At 51.5% G+C, this 14,468-nt stretch overlaps 1 long non-coding RNA gene across 2 annotated transcripts in view; it reads right to left on the bottom strand.

Annotated features, from left to right (window-relative positions):
* Window positions 1–247: 247 nt before the first annotated feature.
* LOC311580575 overlaps window positions 248–14,468 on the bottom strand; it is a 62,219-nt gene continuing 47,998 nt past the window's right edge. For both annotated transcript variants that reach the window (XR_014773514.1, XR_014773515.1), the window contains 3 exons: window positions 8,996–9,077; window positions 2,357–2,672; window positions 248–329 (listed from right to left, as the gene is read on the bottom strand). This is a non-coding gene — a long non-coding RNA (uncharacterized lncRNA). The remainder of the gene's footprint in view (window positions 330–2,356; window positions 2,673–8,995; window positions 9,078–14,468) is intronic.

Here is a 14,468-nt window from a genome sequence, read left to right as displayed (position 1 = left end):
GGCGGAGACGGATGGATGGGGAGAAAGCCTGACCCTGTAGTTCCCTCCTCGCTTTAAGGAGACATGTAACTCTTTAGCTGGGTCTCTGGGAGCCTCGCTGGGGTGGGCCCCTGGTCACAGCTGGTTAACAAACCTTCCTCACCAAGCTCAGGAGAGAAAGCAGGCCAGCTCCTAGCTGTTCCGTGGTACCCTGAGGCTGGGAGTGGGGGCGGGGGAAGGGTTTCTGCCCTACCTGGGGGCTGGGACAGCCAGGTCATCTCAGCTCCCCTCTTCAGGGTCAGCATCAGCATGTAGATTGCAGGTTACCTCCACTTCCATCCAAAGCTGTCCTTAAGGGAGATGGATTTCTGATTGAAATCTAGCCAATTGCCTCCAAGGCTTCAGCGCCCAGCATGAACACACTTTAGGGGAAATTGCCCTGGGTCTAGGAGGAGGGGCGGCAGGGGAGGAGACCCAAGCAGGGAGTCAGTGGCTGGATCTCCCTGGCATGTTCCGAGAGTCCTCCCTAGGGAATCCCCTTCTGCTTGCCCCTGTCCCCAGCTCCCTGGGACCAGTAGAGCCACAGAAGAAGGCAGGAGATGCCTACATGCCTTTGACTCCAGTCTCTTACACCCAGGTAGTAGTGTTGGGGGGGTGTGTCAGCCAGTCCAGGGGAGGGGGCCCTTAGTGATGTGGTGGGCAATTTGTCTTGGTAGGTGGAGGATGCGGTGATCTCGGGTGACCTCATTCAATTTGACTTGGTTTTGGAGAGGGGTTTTGTTTTTATTTTTGAGACAGGGTTCCTTTGTATAACAGCCCTGGCTGTCCTGGAACCCACTCTGTAGACCAGGCTGGCCTTGAACACATAGAGATCCATCTGCCTCTCCGCCTCTGCCTCTGCTCGGATTAAAGGCCCCTGGCTGGTTTTAGAGTTTCTATTCTCCGGGGTTTCCTGACAAGGTTCCAGGGGCCCAGCTAGCAGAGGGCAGCACTGCACTGCCCTCCTCAGCTATCCGCACAGCCCCTTAGCCCCCCAGCCCCCAGCACCTCAGCCCCCAGCACCTCAGCCCCCAGTGCTCCAGCCCCCAGCCCCCAGCCCCCAGTGCTCCAGCCCCCAGTGCTCCAGCCCCCAGTGCTCCAGCCCCCAGTGCTCCAGCCCCCAGCCCCCAGCCCCCCCGGGCCCCAGCCCTATTCCTTGTTTGTTTCTCCCCCAGTGAGGGCTGGGGGTGGGGGGACCTGGATCCTACAGGAGGCCTCCTTTCCAGCAGAGGCTCACCTCAAACATAAGCTCTTCTAGGGCTGCCTCGGGTCTGCTGGCCTTCAGGAGCAGTTGGAGGGCCTAGGAGCTGGGTTCAAGGTACAGAGAGGCCCTAGGAGGAAGCCCCAGCCCCAGGGTGGGAGATTTCTCAGGAGGAACCCTAGACCCCAGAAGGAGACCCCGCCCCTGGCATCCTAGAAGTGTCAGCAGCTCACTCTCTTTGCCCTTCCCAGGCCAGCAAAGCGCACACATATCACCCCTAGCCCACTTCTGACCTCACCTGAGGCAATTTTTTTTTTTTTTAAAGAAACCCCAGTTGCTGCAGAAGCAGATGGTGGAGCTGGGGGAGGGGAGTGGGCCAGCCAAGGGCGGAGGGAAAGGCAGTGCCTTGCCATTTGGTGGCTGTGGGCATACCCTTCCCCCTCCTCTGCTGTGCCCCAGTTTCCCTCATGAAGGATGAACAGGTCCCCACACTGCCCAGGGAAGTGAGTCCTGTCTCCCCTCGCATAGCAAAGTCAGACTCCATCCTGACCAGCAAGGAAGAGTTGCTCCCCAGTCCGTCCACCTTCCCAGAGGAGGAGGGGAGGTGGCTGGAACAGCTTGGCCTGTGCTGTCTCCTGCCTGAGGAGTACACCTGATTGATGTGCGCAGAGGCTCCCTGGCCTGTCCTTCCTTGTGCTTGTTAGGTTGGAGGTGGATAGCTGGAACACCAATCCATCAGTGGGCTGACAGGTGACCACCTGTGTCACCTGGAGCACAGCCATCCTTGGAAGCGCCACCTCTTGTTGTAGGAGGCACACTACTTCCCACTGACCTGCTCTTCAGGGAGCTAGCGGTCTCTCATCACCTCTAGTTAATCTTAGGTCTTCTTGGACATAGTGCATAGGAGTTCCCTTGTGCTTGGGGGCAGCCATTTTGCCCACATCCCAGTGTCTTGGAGCTAACCCTGCCCAATGTTCTCATACTGTCTGTCACTTCAGTCCTTTCAGGGTGGCATCCATCTTGCCCATAACCCACCACTTTGGGCTAAGTCCCCACCCCAGCCCGCAACAATGGTAGCCATTTCATCTAGATCCCTCCCACCATCTTGTCAGCACTGCAGCATCTTGGGAAACTAACCTTAGCTGATGTCCTCACACTGCAGCCTTCCTGTCCTGGCGGGGTCGGTGATCATCACTTTGACAGGAATTGGTTGAGCTTCCCAGTCCCTGGTCTTCAGGAAGCTCTGGAAGCTTCAGGAAGTCTGGGAGGAATAATAGAATCTCACAGGGGTTGGGATTGCTGACTTGAGACTGGTGCGGCTGCTGTGTCTTCCTGGGAGGTGATGGGTTCGGTGGAGTCTTCCAGAGACACAGGGAACTTCCAATTCTTTCAGGAAGCAGCATCCTGCCCTTCCTCAGAAAAGTGGGGATCCAGGCTGTGCTGAAAGGCTGGCCTGGTGGGGAGGCAGAGAAGTGTAAGAATGGCTTCATCCATCCTTAAAGGGTTAAAGGCATGTGTCAGCACTCGGGAGGCAGAGGCAGGTGGATGGATCCCTGTGAGTTCTAGGCCAGCCTGCTCTACAAATCAAGTCCAGGACAGCCAGTGCTACACAGAGAAACCCTGTCTCAAAAAACCAAATGAAACCAAAATAAATAAATAAATAAATGGCTCCTCCCCATCTATCCTGGGTGGTGTTGGTCCTCTAGTCTGTCCTCAGATCCTAGAGCAGATATCTATTCCTCCTCTTGACCCCCCTAAGAAGCTGCTCCTAGAGGGGCCCCTCCACTATAATGGGTCCACCCCACCGGCTGCCCCAGCTAATTTATTATTAACTCTGCAACTGACTTTGAAATTATGGGAGACCACGTTGCTTTTCTTCTTATGGTTCCCCCATGGGGAGGGAAGCGAAAAGCGCCAGATACACAAATATGCTGTGAAAACCCTGTGGGTTTTCAGTCGTAGCACAGGGATGGGAATTAGCTTTAATGTGCTGCTGTCTCTTGGTGGAGAGCCTCCAACGCAGACCCTAGGAGGAGCTCCCGGCCTGCCCGGCTTCCAGCTCGACCCTTCCTTGGCCACCTGCTAGGAAACACTTGTTTCCAGCTCCCCTCTATGCCCCCCTCCCATGACGGTGGCCTCCTCCCTGTCCTGTCCTGTGATGCCTTGGAAAGGTAGGACATTTGCATCCTGCACAGTGAGGTGGAGGATGGGCAGCCTCACAAAGAAGCTGCCCCTGCCCCTCTGCCTGTGCCATTAGCTTAAACGATGGAGGGAGAGGCAGGTAGGGGGCCATTTTCATTTTCCTAGAGTTAAGGGGGGAGGGTTATTAAGAGTTTCTGAGGGGTGAGAAGATTCCTTCCCTCACCTCACACGCACACACACTCCAAACAAAGGGATCGGTGGGTGTTTGGCCTTTCCTTTTTCCGCTCTTGAGGAAAACCAGTTTAAACCTTTAAGTGAGAACCCCACTGTGGCAGCTGCATTTAGGCAGAAAATAGCCCCTGGCCTTGGAGAGAGCTGGTTCTAGCCCCTGAGCTGGCTAATGGCTTAGCCTTTGGACCTCCTCTTTGGCTTCTAGTCTCCTTGAGAACATAATGTCATGGCAGATGTCCTATTGAACAGTCACTCAATTGTGGGCTTGCTTTCCTGAGGACTAGAAAGTCACCCAGTGTCTCTGGGCTTCAGGTATTATATGTAAAAAGAGAACAGAGGAGAATAGCCAGGATTTTACGGGGACACAGTGTCTCGGAATCCCCACTCAAGCATCCTTCTCCTTATGTCCTCCAGCCAAAGTGATGTGGCGTCAGAAGACAGGTGTCACTGCACTCATCTGTGTGACTTAAAACCTCAGCAATTAAATGAATCCCAGCAGCCTGTCAGTCTGCCGCCCACAGTGTTGTCTGGCCTCTTCCACCCAATGACTGTGCAACTGTACGCACCTTCCTTCGTCTCCCCGTGCCTCAGTTTCTTCATCCATAAAGTGTGTGTGTGGGGGGGGGGGAGGATAACATATCTTGAGGTGATCATAACTTGCAGGGTCTAGGGTAGTGCCTGGCAGTTCAGCTGCCACCACCACCACACCTGCCATGCTTCCAAGTGCTGCCTCAGTCACCGGAAAAGCCTACTGTGGTGTGATCCCAGTGCCAGGGAGGCAGGCCCTTGGCGTTAGCTGGCCGGTCAGCCTAGCTTACTTGACAAGTTTCAGGTCTCAAAAAACATGATGACTCCTGAGAATCAACAGCTGAGATTGACCTCTGGATGTCATACATGCATATGTACACACACACACACACACACACACACACGCACGCACACACACACACACACACACACACACACACACACACACAGAGTTGCAGCTAGAGAGCTGTGTGGGTTCTACATTTCTCTTCTGAATGAGCATGAATAATGTAGACCCCAAAGCAACCCAGAACAAGGGCATCATCACCCCACTTTACGTGGAGAAGTTAGCTTTTTACGGCTAAAGAGGGTTGGCACAGACAGAGGAGCTCTCTGATGTCCTTTGGGGTGTTGGGTAAGGGTCCGACGTGTCACTGATATCCCTCACTTAGTCTGATGCATTTTCAAAAGGCACTTGGAGATTTTCAGATATTATTTCATTTTAATGAAGAGAGTTGCTTGCCTCAGGGAACTGACAGAATGGGGGGCGGGGCTCACGGAGGTGAAAGCACAAAGTCATGCAGTGACGGAGTTGTGGAGGTTGAGAACCCACTAGCCTAGGTCACGGACCACAAGGACGGAGAGGAAGTCAGGGAGGGGTGAGTCTTTCCCAGCGTCACTCAGTCACATGCTCTCTGTCCCCTCCCCAAGCCTTCTACCATAGTTTGAGAAATATATCAGATTCTCCATGTATGTGCCCATGCACGCAAATGTTTATATATGTACATGTGCATACATGTGTACATATACATGTGTTCATGAGTGTACAAGTGTGCTTGTGTGTGTATGCATGCCTGTGTGCATACTGGCATGTATGCATGTGCATGCACATGTGTGCACATGTGTGCATACAGGTGTGTGTGTATGTGTGCATGCATGGTGTTTATGTGTATGTGTATATGTGTGCACAGGTATGTGTACATGTGTGATTGTGTATGTGCAGCTGGAGATCAATGTCACGTGTACATTGTCTGCTACTGCTCCCTGCCTTGTTTTCTCTGATACAGCCTCTCACTAAACCTGGAACTCACCATTTCACAAGGCTAGCTAGTGAGGGAGTCCAGGGACCTACTGAGTCTGCCCTCCCAGCACTGAGGTTGTACATGCATGCCCACATCTACATGCATGCTCACACCTGGCTTTTATGTGGGTTCTGGGCATCAAACTTGGGTCTTCGTGTTTGTATGTGGCAAACACAACTGACTGGGCCATCTCCTCATCCCAGAGCGTGTTAGCTCCATTAAGGGTAACTGAGTGTGGTGCCCAGCCCAATCCAGCCTGTTCATCCAGGGATACCACAGCTTGGAGGCGACAGGCCCGTTTGTCTCTATTTGTAAAGATGCCATACACCAAGCAAGGGCTTTCTATAAACAAATTAAAAAGTAATAAAGTGGCTCCGTCTGCATACTGGAGCGACGTGCTCCCATTTTAATGAAGCTCGCTACAGCAAAGTCATTTTGATGGCTTGTCAAACACGCTAAGTGCTGTGGCAGAGCATGGCACTGTCATTTGAAAGCACCATCTTTCCTTCCTCCAGCGTGCCTGGCACTTGCCATGAGCAGACAGAGGGGCCAAGGACCTGGGCCCCTAGCTCTGGGCCATCAGCCATGTGTGCCGACGATACAGTTAAATACCAAATCAGACATCACAAGATGACCCACACAGCCAAATGGACTGTGGTCAGCCCTGGCCATACGTCAGGACACTGAGAGTCTTCCGTTTGTCCCAGTGAACCCACTCTTTTGTCAACCCCCACACTACACTGGGCTCTGGGAAGGCCGGCATCCCAGGCATTTCCAGAGCCAGGTGTCAGTAGGGGATGGGAGGACAGGGGGAAGGTGACCCAGGACTGCCCATCGTGGCTCTGTCCCTGTGACTGTCCCCTGTGTGGCCATCCTCTAACTGCCCACAACCTGCCCACAACTTTTGCAACCTCTCCTTGGATCAGTGAGACACCCACATCCTGACAGGGCCAGATGAGAAGAGGAGGTCCCTGGAGGAGCTCCCTTCCTCACGTCAGCTGAGAGAGGTTTACAGACTAGGAAACCGAGGCCCAGAGTTCCCGGGGCCCTGGAAGACAGAGAGTGTGTGTGAGCCCGCGCTGCTGTCAACACCTGATCACGGTTCCTTCACCGGCTGGAGAGAGAGAAAGAATGGCCCAGCCTGCTCACTGAAGGTCAGGAGCCAGCGAGGAGGAGTGGGGGGGGGGCAGGGGGGGGCGGTGAGGACTGTCATGGCTCTGTCTCTGTGCCTGGCCACTATAGGTTGGGGGCAGAGGTCTACTTTTCCCTGTGAGCCAGGCAGTGGGACTCAGAAAGGAAAGTAGCTGGCGCCCCTGTCGAGCATCATGGATGCTCAACTTGGCTTCGGATCAGAACCAGGAGAAAACCAGTGTCCTTTTGCTTTGGCCAAGGCCTCTGGGGCAGAGCTGGACAGTCAGTCCTGCGGGGAAACTGCCTGCCCCGCACCCCGCCTCCAGAGACTCTAAGATTATCAAGGATCCAGGCTTTGCCTGAGGTGAGCAGGGGGCCAGAGAAGGTTGCTCTGGGGGAGCTGGAAGGAGGAGGGATCCAGGCTGGGGAGTAATTAGCATGTGTGTGTGGAAATCCATTTAAGGGAACTCCAGAGCAACCTTCTCTGGCTCCCTTCCCTAGTGCAGATCTGTCTTCAGGTCTGTCTGCCACCAGACCTGCCTGCGCACGCCTTTAATCCCAGCACTTGGGAGGCAGAGGCAGGTGGATCTCTGTGAGTTCGAGGCCAGCCTGGTCTACCAAGTGAGTCCAGGCCAGCCAAGGCTACACAGAGAAACCCTGTCTCAAAACAACAACAGCAAAAACAAACAAACAAACAAACAAACAACAACAACAACAACAACAACACAAAAAACAAAACCAGATCTGTCTTCAGGTGCCCACCTCCCAGGGGCCTGCAGGCCTGGTCCTGGATGCTGTACTGTCTGGATCCCAAGGCTGCATTTTCTTTTCACTGTCCCTGGCCTAAGCCCGGAGGAGCATTAGCAGAGGCCAGCACAGTGCACAGGCTGAGGTAACCCACCCACCAGCCCCGGAGGTTACCAGAAGCAGCAGGCTTGACCCACAGGGTTCCTCAGTGTCACCCTGGACCACACACTCTGCAAGCATGCTGTATGCCCACGCCACCCTGACGAGGTGGCTTCTATTATGAACCCTATCTTATGGATAATGCAGACCCAGAAAGTAGAGGGGATGACTCGGCCAAAGGTCCGGATGCGCTTTGACCTCTAGCAGTCAGAGATTTGGGAGTGGGAACAGCTTGGCTCGGCCATGCAAAAATGGAGGGCGTCACAGGTTTATGCCAGTGAGGTGAGGGAGCTGTGTCCTCAGTCTTGCCTCAGACAGGTGGGAAGCCGAGGCCTGCTGGGGCCCATCCTGCTCCCTGCCTAAGCCCTGAGGCCTGGCGGAGGTGACTGTCTCCTTGCGTCTGAGGTTGGTTGTGGCCCTGTGCATCCTTCTTCGTTGAGGGTAATTAATTGCCTCCTTGTCCCCATCCAAAGAGGTCATTTTGTTATTCTTGGCTGTGCTCCCTCCAATAAGCTCCATCTTTATGGCCGACAGCAGACGCATTGAGCTGGTCAGGAAGGCTCCCTTGCTTGGTGTTTGCCCAGCATCTAAGAGGAGGTCTGGGCCCTGTTCTCCCTGCTCTGTCACTAGGCTTCTCTCTTTCTTTAATAGTTCCACTACAGGAGCCGAGTCCCCTGATCTCTTTTCCAATCTTTGCTTTCAGCATGTTATTAATTCTATAGCCATATGGTTTGTAAAAGGTCTCCTGGTGCCCAGGAGTGCTGCTGGCTGCCACACGATCCAAAAAGGACGGATTCTATTTGGGGTAGGGTTGGGGTGATGCTGCTTCTAGAACGCACTACTCCCTGTGTCTCGTTCTGGGTTGGGTTGTCAACACTGAATCCTCCCAGAAAAGTTCGAGAAGGTGGGGACCTTGGCAAGTCAGGCCACCCCCCTCACCCCCCCCCCCCCCCCGTGGGTCTTAGACAGTAAGAGCCTTCTGAATATGCAGCAGACTAAGCTTCATTCAAAGTCAAACACGCCATTAATCTCAATGTTTCCGGTACCATTCACCCATGTTGCATCACGTGACTTCATTATAGCTTTGGGTCTGCTTTTGTTTTTTGAGACAGGGCTTCTCTGTGTAGCCTTGGCTGTCCTGAACTCACAGAGATCCATCCGCCTCTGCCTCCCAATGCTGGGATTACAGGTGTGTGCCACTGAGTCCAGCTGGCCTTCAGTCTGAACACACAACCCATGCACTTTGCACTGCACATTACACACTGCACCAACAAGTGCTGCCCGCAGCCCCTGGCTCAGACTCCAGGCTGCTCTCTGCTGTGAACTACGGTGGTTTTTTTTTTTTTTTTTTTATATACACAAAATTCTCTGTTCTTACCAGAACATGATGGATTAATTATGGAAAACAAAGACTTGATATTTTCTTACTGTCATCCCTCAGCAGGTAAATATCAAATTAGTTTCTATTATGCTAGGACTTACATTTTTTTCTGTTAGAGTTGCTAATTTGAATTTCATTAAAAAAAAAAAAAGTTACCAAATGAAATTTGTCTTGGGACCGGGACAGAATTTCCAGCCGTTTCCTCAGTGGCTCTGACGTACTTCTCTCGTTCTTTGTCCTATGTATTAACACAAAGGAGCATTTTCAGTATTGATGATTATGAAATCAAGCTCTGAAAAACATTAAAGATGCTTTGTGTAGCCGGCGTTTGCTACTTTATGGGTTCTTTTTTCTCTCACCTTTCTCCACCCCTTTTCTTCTACCCTTTCAACCTTCTAACATTAAATATGAGAGAAAAAAGGACAGAGAGGAAAGGAAAGAGATTGCTGAACAAGTCAGGGCTGAAGGGTCAACTGTATTGTCAGACTACTTGCTGCTGTTTAGGGGCATCAAGCTCCTTGGGGCGAGCTTGCTCTTCACCGTCAGGACATCTGATTTCTTGATTCTTCTTTGCATGCAACTACCCAACAAACAGCAACCAACAGCCAACAACCATTCCGCTTCTCGGGGGCCCTAGCATTTATGTACCCTCTGAAAAGATCCTAGAATTCCAAGCTACCTGCAGCTGGTAAAATGATGGCCCAGACAGAGCACGAGGCAAATCAGAATCAGCTGCTGCACACCTGGGATGAAAACAAAAATCATATACTTATAATACTTCTGTGTGTTCTTAATGACATCAAAATTCCAGAAATATTATTAGAGCCTTGTGTCCTGGTTGTTGTTGTTGTTGTTGTTGTTGTTGTTGTTATTATTATTATTATTATTATTATTATTATTATTATTATTATTATTTTGTCAGTTTGACACAAGCTAGAGTTACCCAGGAAGAAGAGACCTCAACTGAAGAGCTGTCTATATCTGGTCAGATCTGCGAAGAGACTGTTTTAACTGATGAGTGATCTGTGAGCACCCAGCCCACTGTGGGCGGCACCATCCCTAGGCAGGTGGGCCTGGTTTGTAAATGCAGGCTAACTGACCGTGAGCCTGTGAACAAACCATGGTTTCTGCTTCAAGCTTCTGCCTTGAGCTCCTGACCTGACTTCCCTGAATAATGATGAACCTGGAGTACAAGCCAAAAAAAAACCCCTTCCTTTCCTTAAGCTGCTTTTGATCACAATGTTTTATCACAGCAGCATGAAGTAAACTAGGAGTTAATTCTTCACTTCAAAATAAACACATCCATCTCATTAGTATGCAAATTGGCTTTCATCTTTAATAAACGATAAACTAATATATAACCAAAGGATTGTTTTAAAGATACTATTTATGCTTTAGTGTTAGTAAGCATTTGATTTGAGATCTGTTTTATTTACCTATGTTTCTGGGGTTGTGCAAAAATTTCCCTATGTAAAGGAGGTGACAGAGGGCTGTTGGGGTGCTGTGACAACGGCTTTTTCTCTTTTCCCATTTTCTTGTGTGGATGTGTTCACATGTGTGTGGGCACGTGTGTGTGCCCTTGTGGAGGCCTGAGGACAATGTCAGGAGTCACCTCTGTTGCTTTCCCACATTATTCATCGAGGAGGGGGTCTCTCAATTGAACCCGGAGCTAAATGACTTGGGTAGGCTCCCTAAGCCAGCTTGCTCTGGGGACCTGTGTCTCCACTTTCTGAGGCGGGAATATGGGTAGGCCTCCATGGCCACCCAACATTTACATGAGCTCCTGGGTATCTTGACTCCAGCTTTCCATTTTCACGGTTGCTTGGCAACCATTTTAACCACTCATCCATTTCCCTATCCCTGATAGTGGTGACAAGGGGGAAATACTGGAAGAGGCGGGGGTGGTGGGAGGGTGGTGGTGGTGGTGTGTGTGACACAGGTCACATGATTGGGGTCTAAATCCAGGGCTCTCTGGCATCCAACTTTTGCTAGGTTTCCATTCACCCTATGCCCTTCATTCTTTTTTTGGTGTGGTTTTTTTTGTTGTTGTTGTTGTTGTTTTGTTTTTTTGTTTTTGTTTTTGAGACAAGGTTTCTCTGTGTAGCCTTGGCTGTCCTGGACTAACTTTGTAGGCTGGGCTGGCCTCGAATTTACAGCGATCTGCCCTCTGCCTCCTGAGTGCTGGGATTAAAGGCGTGCGCCACCACCGCCTGGCTACGCCCTTCATTTTTTAGGAGAGGCAGAACCCAACCTAACAGAAAGACAGAGACTGCCCAAGAGCACAGCAGCAGGACAGTGTCCCCTGTGAAGGAGTTGAGCAGCAGCAGCCAATGCAGGGACAAGATGCAAGATGGTCCCCTAGCCTCGGTTTCCACATCTGGAACACGGGTGAAGGTGCTAGGTGGGTTTGACGTGGCTTCCAGGCAGCGTGGGTTTTCCTGGCAGAGCTTGGATTTAAGTTACTAAGGTGTTGAATGCTAGATAGGACCACAAGTGGTTCCATTGGTAAGGGTTCCCTGGGCAAGAAGACCTGGATTTGATCCCCAGCACCCGCACCAAAACGTCAGGCACAGTGGCGAACGTCTGTGACCCCAGCACTGGGGAGGTGGGGACAGGAAGATGGTTGGGGCTTGCTGGCCAGCATAGGCTACTTGGTGAGTTCCAGCCAGGAGATCCTGTTTCAAAGGAAGGATGGAAGGCTTGCTGGAGAACAAAACCTGAGGAGGCTGTGTGTGGGCCACAGACCCATTTTGTTTGACTTGAAGAGCGGTTTTCTTGGTTTTTTTTGTTTTGTTTTGTTGTTGTTCTATTTTGATTGAGTCAGGGTCTTGCTATGTAGCCCAGGCTGGCTTCAAACTCATCCTTCTCTTGCCTCAGCCTCCCGAGTGCTGGGATTACAGTTGTATGTCACCAAGCTTGCGGAACGTTGGATTTTTCTTTCCCATGTGAACTGGGCTGAACGGCTGCAGCACGCAGCTGATCTGCTGCTCCCCAGCATCACCTCACGCACTCATCTCTGTGGGTCCTTGATTTGTTTCAAAACCCTAATCCTTCAGAAACTAATAACAATTGATATTGTGCACATTGTGTGAAATCTCCTGAGCTCCTCAGGTGTGTCGGACAGCTTTGAGATGTTCGTATAAAACAGGCTCAGTCAGCAAGAAATACCCCCAACGCTTGCAGTGCTGCCGAGGAGGAAGAGGACATGAAGCGCCTTGGTTCACACCCCTTCACTGACAGAGGCCCTCTGCTCAGATGGGCAAAACAGGCCCTCGATGTGGCTTGGTTGGTTGAGTGTTCGCCTAGCATGCAGGAAATACTGTTTTTATCACCAGCAGCCTAGTGGTTTGGGCATGGTACCGCATGCCTCTAATCCCAGCACTCAGGAGGTGGAGGCAGGAGGATTAGAAATTCAAGCCATCCTTGGCTACATAGGAACTTTGAGGCCAGCCTGGGCCACGTGAGAGCCTGCCTTAAAAACAAAACAATACTAGCTGGACCTGTAATCCCAGCACTCGGGAGGGGTTCGAGGCCAGCCTGGTCTACAAAGCGAGTCCAGGAAAGCCAAGGCTACACAGATTAATCCTGTCTTGAAAAACAAACAAACAAAACAGAAAACCCAACCCAACAACAACCAAACAACAACACAAAACAAAAACCGGCAGCCAAAGTCTGACCAAGTTCAGGGTGTTGAAGGGCCAAGCCCTCCGCTACTATTCTCCTCACGATCACCTGGCGCCAACCCTGTCCTCACATTTGGGGGGAAGGGATGATGGAGGAGGAACGTTCCCTCCTCTACGCTCTTTCCACCATGTATTGGAATTGGTCCCCACCACTCGAGTCTTGGGGTGTCTCACATCCTGAGGACCTCAGAGGATCAAAACAGCGAGTTAAAAGTGAAAACTTACAGCATTTTTTTGGCACAGTTCCCTCTGCCTCTTGAGGAGAGCGACGCTGTATTCACGGGAGCTTTTAAGTCACTGGGAACAGAAAGCCGAGCGCTTTCATGGCTTTTCCTCTGTGACCGAGGCCCTCCGTGCGCAGCGCTATTATTAGCCCGGCCTTCGAAGAAGTAATTAAACGCATTATTCCATGCACAACGAGAGCATGCATCTGTGTGGCAGCCTGGGACATCGTGCCGCTGCGCTTCCGGAGTTTCCTGTGGGGGAGGCTTGGGACTGCTCCTCATGGCTCAGCTGGGTTAGAGGGAGGCCTTGACGCTCCCAGAGACTCGATGAGGTTTAGTTTGCACTGGGGGTTTGAGGCTTTAGACGGGCTTACAGGAGAGATCCAAGAGTAGGGATGCCTGGGCCAGGACAAGCTAGGTGAATACTGACCATGGATGGAGTCTTGCATGGTTAGGCAGGGCCATCCAGGGCTGGGCGGGGCCACCCAGGGCTGGGCGGGGCCATCCAGGGCTGGGCGGGGCCAGGCTGGAGTTGGGCTGTGTTGGACAGAATTGGGCAGGGCTGGGCAAGGTGGCTCAAAAACTTGGTAATCAGGCAGCCACTGAAGGCTAGCCCTGGCACGCCCCTCCACCACCACCACACACACATGGTGACCTGGCCTTGGCCTCTGACCCCAACTCTCTTGAGCTAAGTGACCCTAGGCAAAATGACTCATCAATCATGGATGACTCTGTTCTGCATGAACAGGAATGGAGTGGCCCATCAGAGCTGTCCCCTAGCCCTTTTGGTTTGATTTACTCAACAGGCCCAGGCCATCAGCTTGCCTCCCTGGCCACCAGGGCCTTGGAGCAGGTCCCACAGGATTGGCTAGATACACAGGGCCGAGGAAGGAGCCTGGGTCCCCATCCTTAGTACGCTATCTCTTGCCCTGTGACCTTGGGTGTGTTTCCAGGCGCAGGCAGATTTACAAAGTGCCTATTTTAATTAAAATATGCATGCAATGTGGGCTATGCTCACAGTTTTAAAACGAGTTCTTGCTTATCCAAAATTCTAATTTGACTGCTCACTCTGCTTTGCCTGGCATCCCGACTTTGGATACGTTCCTTAACTTCTCAACTGCCAAGTAGAAGAGATGGGGGCGGGGTTATACCAGACCCTCCTTCCAAGGTGGCAGTGGGCTCTGAGGGAGTTAAAAAATTTGAATCACAGAACCCAGTGGTAATAACCACCTCACTCTGAGGACTGGGGAGCATGTCACAACAGCAAAGGCATTGTTTTTTATGTCGCTCTTTTAAAACACTTTAAAAAAAAAACCTCATTTAGTTTCTGTGCATGCGTGTGTGTTTGTGAAAGTGTGTGTATGACAGAGTATGTGGGTGCGTATGTGTGTGAAAGAGAGGGGGGTGGGTTGAGAGAACAAGTGGTGGCTGGAGGGTACCCCACTTTTATCATTCTGCCTGATTTTCTTGAGACAGAGTCACTCTCTCTCAAAAGGATTTATTTATTTATTTATTATTATGTACACACTGCTCTATCTGCATGTACACCTGCAGGCCAGAAGAGGGCATCAGATCACATTATAGAAGGTTGTGAGCCACCATGTGGTTGCTGGGGATTGAACTCAGGACCCATGGAAGAGCAGTCAGTGCTCTTAACCTCTGAGCCATCTCTCCATCCCGAGGTCTCACTGAACCTGGAGCCAGGCTGGCAGCCAGCCAGTC

This window comes from Acomys minous (genome assembly GCF_964271855.1).
Source record: "Acomys minous genome assembly, chromosome: 13".
In the NCBI taxonomy this organism is placed as follows: Eukaryota; Metazoa; Chordata; class Mammalia; order Rodentia; family Muridae; genus Acomys; species Acomys minous.
Note: the sequence above shows the minus strand (reverse complement) of the source record. Positions and strands in the feature narration are given on the sequence as shown.